General features: G+C 43.3%; 1 protein-coding gene across 1 annotated transcript in view; it reads left to right on the plus strand.

The window, feature by feature from the left end:
• The first annotated feature begins 3,386 nt into the window (after positions 1–3,386).
• LOC103914700 (zinc finger protein 271-like) overlaps positions 3,387–4,935 on the plus strand; it is a 4,429-nt gene continuing 2,880 nt past the window's right edge. Inside the window, exon 1 of the mRNA XM_009321395.1 lies at positions 3,387–3,492. The gene's annotated coding sequence lies outside the window, so the exon portion shown is untranslated. The remainder of the gene's footprint in view (positions 3,493–4,935) is intronic.

Raw genomic sequence — 4,935 nt, forward strand, 5'->3', positions numbered from 1 at the left:
CGCCGACCCGCAGGCCTCCGCGGGACGGTGTGCTCACAGCCAGCCCGGGACAGAGCGGGTAAAGACAGGGGTTTGTATTTGTAGTGACGGTGCTTAATATTGTGTGGGAATTGGCCATCAGCAGTAAGCGTGCTCCTCATGAAGGAATTCTGTAAGGCTTAGCTTGAAAGTTCAAAAGTGGCCTCCTTTGTCACTCCCACCACACTAATCTCTGACTTTTTAACTGATATATATATGTCCATATATTCATTTGCAGGAACGTTTTATGTGTTCTAACATAATTTGTAGACAGCTGTATCTGTTTGTCTTGCTCCTTCTGCGTACTTCACACCGTCGGGAATTAACTGCCGTGCTTCGCTCTTCTGCTGACGTGGAGTTAGGTGGGACTCCGAGTCCTGTACCTGGTTCCGTGTGTGAATGGTACCAATGGACAAGACACCTAAAAGACAGCTGCAAAAAGCTTTGCCAAATGCGGCACAAGATGTGGAAGGATTCATAACATTTTGGATGTGTTTGAATAGGGCTCCCAGTGGTGGTGTTACAGAGTTGGGGATGTTTGTTTTTTGTAAGCGCTGCATATGTTTATTTGAACTCTTAAAGAGAGCACTCAGTCGGTGGTAGTCGGTGCTCTCTTTTTTTTTTTTGTCTTTTTTTTCCTCTTTTTTTTTTTTCTTTTTCCTATTTATAGTTTTTCTGTCAAGGTTAAGAAATCTCTTTGGGAAGCTCTTGTGAATGGATTGTCATACCCTACAGTGTTTCTGTTGTGGCCTAAGCTTTGTCCACTGTAAAGAAGAAACCTGCAATGAGTGCATTGAATGTCTGGCTGGACTAATAAGCCGGGGGCGGGGCGGGGGGGGAAACTAAGAGCATTTTGTTAGTTTAGGTAGCCCTTTATTGTTCTACCTGGGTGGGAGAGTGTGTGTCATCAAGGCCTGGATTTCCCTCTTTACTGAGGTGAAATCTCAATAGTGAACTGAGAATGAAAGGTTTATCCGGACAGCAGCAGAACAAAGAGGGAACTGAGGAACTTGACTGGGCTTAGAAACAGGATTCTGTTTTTCAGCCACTCTTTCAAAGTATCAGGTCTGCCTTCACACAGTGCCTGGGACCAGGAGGAGTCGGAGAGGAGACGCAGTAACATGCTACAAAACAGAAAAATTTCTAGGGAGGCCCTGGACTCCGACCTCTTGCCTAACACGTAATTGCACAACTCTGGAGTTGTGTAATTAGCCCTCCGGAGTTGCTGAATGTTACCGTAAGTCGGCAGATGAAAAACTCTCTAAGACTCAATTTGGAGTTTTAGAAAGCAGGCATTCTTTATTGCGGCGCCGGGCGCACAGGGGATCGCTCCACCTAGTGTGCGCGCCGGACTGCTCAACTATGGGAGTTATGTACAATCAGAATATACATATTCATTAGACTTCCAAGAAATGATTAGCATATTCATGTTATTTCTTGGAACTCATTAACATATGCAAAAGTCTGTAACGCATGCGCTCTTATGTTCATTGGTGGTCTTCCAGGGTCCTCTGGTGGTCGTCGATAGTCTTCCTCACTGTGTCCACTAATTGAAAGTCTTTTCACCTAGTTGCAGTAGCTGATTTCAGCATAACTTCCTTATCCATTCCACCCCTGTACACAGAGCTTCAAGGATTCCTTTTATCTATGGAATGTCCAGTCTGCAGAACATTTAGTTACTTCGCTTCGACAAAGAAAACCATATGTCTCCTTAGTATTTCGGTATCAGAAGGGTCTGCCACGGCCTTACGTTTTCTGCCTGGGACACAAAATGGTTCCTTCAAGGCGGGAATCCCTGCAGAATTGACACGTGACCTGGGTAAGCAATTTGCGCTATTATTCCTAGGTCCAGACGAACAACACGAAGGGGGATGTGGCGCCTCCCGTTTTCCTGTCGCGTCCACCGCTTGGCGCTTTAGTACGCCTGTCTGAGGGACAGCACCTGTTTCCAGCCTAAGGAACCCAGGTTGGGCTGAAACCCGAGGTGGAGGCAGTTTCTCCCGGCGGCGCCACGAGCGCCTCCAGCGGTGGGACGAGTGGCGGCAGGGGCGGCAGCCCTTCCATGTCCCCTGACCCGGGGCAGGAGGCGGGTGAGGGGGTGGTGGGGCGAGTCCCAGCGGCTCCTGATCTCTCTGCTTGTTTCTAAAGACTCCAATTTTAATGCCATGGTACTTAAAATGTGCTGTAAGAAATTACTATGACGGCATACTGTGGATGTAAGTTACACAGCCTAGAAAAGGAGAGCAAATGTGTGGTCAAATCGTGTAGAAAGTAGCTCCTTCTTGAGGTCAAAATGATTTTGAAACTCTCCAAGTTTTCTGTCTCCATTCTGCCAGTGCACCCACACGTGCTTCCCTCCACCGTAGGACTCGCATGCGCCTGCCTTAAGATAGCTCTTGCAGTAGTGTGCTAAGCATGCCTTCCTTTTGAAGGCTGAGATAGCATAACATACCGTATTTTTAAATATGACTTGCAGTTGGTAATGGAGGATTCTATAACTAGTGCAAGTGACAGTATTTGCTGTCCAACAGTTTTTATATATTTTTCCAAAGTTGAGCTCATAAGAGCTGCCACACTGGTGGAGACTGAAGATCCACTATCTCAGTTTCTTGACTCTGACAGTTTGGTATTAATAGATTTCCAGCTGTTGCAGCTGGAAAAGCACTCAGCTTTTTGAAAATGCAAATTCTAAATAGCAGTGAGGAGAAAATATGTATTATTAATTTTATTGCTCTTACGTGTTACATTTAAAGTTATGGTTATGTAGTATGAGATTTATGTAAACAGAATAACAACTTCATGGGTTCATGAAAGAGCTGTTCAAATACTGTAAAACTGCATTATCGTTAATGAGATACTAAAAAAGTGCTGTATTTTTATGTATTGTCCTTCTCTATTAACGTGTACTTTATTTCAGACAAAAGCTTTAAAATGGAGTTTATCAGGGCTGAATTTTAATCTTATATAGTAAATGTATTTGTGGAATTCCATGGTGAACTGTTCTTTGAAATACACTAAATATTATATGAGTTGTATAAACTGTATGTCATTCAGCTTTTTAAATGAAAATTCATTTGATGTAAGTTTAACAACTTGTAAATGGTGCTTCATAAATCGCAGAATTATCGCGTACTTTATATTTGGATTACATCCAAGGAAGACAAATTCTAGATAAGCGATAATGAGATTTCAATGAAAACTGGTTGTTTCAGAGCCTTGTGGTGATTGGCGTATGGGGGAATTCCTGTTTGTTTCTCTGGGGTTTTTTGCTTTTTTCTTTTTTTTTTTTTACGCTTGTGGCAGGTAGCAGTAAAGTATGTAATTGTTTTTATTGTAATTCTTCTTTTTTGTGACCCATTCAGGTGACGCTTCTTGATGTGCCTATGTTTTGTTACCCTTGCCAGTCCATCAATACTCTTCTCCTGCTGCTGCTGACTCAGAGATGCAAAAGCAGATTTGATCGATCTTCATCAGGTATTAAATACTAAGGCTCAGCAATTTCTACACAGTTTGGATGTAGGGAAGAAGAGGCTACCTACTTACATGGCTGTAGTGCTAGAACTAGAATGGTGTTGCTGGAAAGTTAATTAGGGTATGTTTTAATATAATGATGAAGAACAGAGGCAGGGTTAGCTCTGAAATGTGGGAGGAGACTGACATAAACTGGGAAACTTGTGGATTGACAAGACACTGTCATTAATTTCTGAGAAAAGTAGGATCCATGTCAATGGCGTAATTAGCCACGCAGTAGAGGCATGGCAAAATGTCAAGGTGCTCAGTGCCAGCAGGTTTTTCAGACCTTGCATTACCCTTTTTGTCTCAGCCTGGGAGAATCTGCAGCTGCCATAGTTCAAGTTCAGTGATGGTTATTTGCGTAACTTTGAATGGGTGAAGCTTGCTTGTCACCTAGAAATAGCTGATAGCTCTCTAGGAACCTGAACACTGCAGACAGCAGAGATGATAGCAGAGTGAAGGCGGTAATTGTGCAAGTGGAAAGTGTCAGCATGGAGGAGCAGTGGCAGTGGCTCAGGCAATTCTGCTTCCAGTAGGCTGAGGGTACCTGTGGGGCTTACATGCAACTGGAGTTACAAGCTGAAGGCAGAGAGACATACAAAGGAGCAGATCAAGGGCATGCGTATCCTGTAATAGTTCCTGCATATCTTGCCAGAAGAGCTGGGTCTGGGAACATGGTCCAGGTAGCTGCACCCAGGCAACTGTTCCAGCATAATGTTTCCATCTAGGACCACTCGGAGGCTGGATGTGAGGTTTTATACCTAAGGCAGGAGGGAAACTATAGAAATGTCATGCCTTTGACTCCTTCTTGCCGTGATAATTTGTCTATAGTAGGCCTTTAAAGTTCTGCCATTTTAGTTTTTCCCAGAGTGCAGCCACCTGCATTTTTTCATGGGGACAGCTCAGAGCTTTAGGGACTGATAATCCAATGAGGGATTTTGTGACGGAGTCATGATGATGAGCTTTGAAAGTAACAGGAACCCATGAGATCCCCATGACTTTACACAAAGTGAAGTAGGTCAGCCTTAGTACCTACAAAAGGGTTTCTTTCCTTTTACCTGCCAGGTGGGAACTGGAGACCTCAGCATGCTATGAATTATGCTGAAATGTGGAAGAAGCCTCGGAGAATAAAAGAGAGAGACTGTAAGGCTCAGGCATACAAGTTGTCACAAAGTAGCAAGCTAGGTAACTCAAATCTATAAGTGCACTTTGATGAAAATTTAAATATAATATGATTAATTCTACTTCATCAACTGAAGAACCAAAAGTCTGAAGGAAAAAATAGAAGTGAAACTTTTTCTGAAATTCCTGTGGAAAACAAAGGATTATTTGTACTAGTTTGAGTGCTATGCTGAGACTGTCCTGACCAAATTCTGGTTTCTGTTAAGAAGTACTTTGCACAAA

The sequence above is a fragment of the Pygoscelis adeliae genome, unplaced genomic scaffold (genome assembly GCF_000699105.1).
Source record: "Pygoscelis adeliae isolate BGI_AS28 unplaced genomic scaffold, ASM69910v1 Scaffold133, whole genome shotgun sequence".
NCBI lineage: Eukaryota > Metazoa > Chordata > Aves > Sphenisciformes > Spheniscidae > Pygoscelis > Pygoscelis adeliae.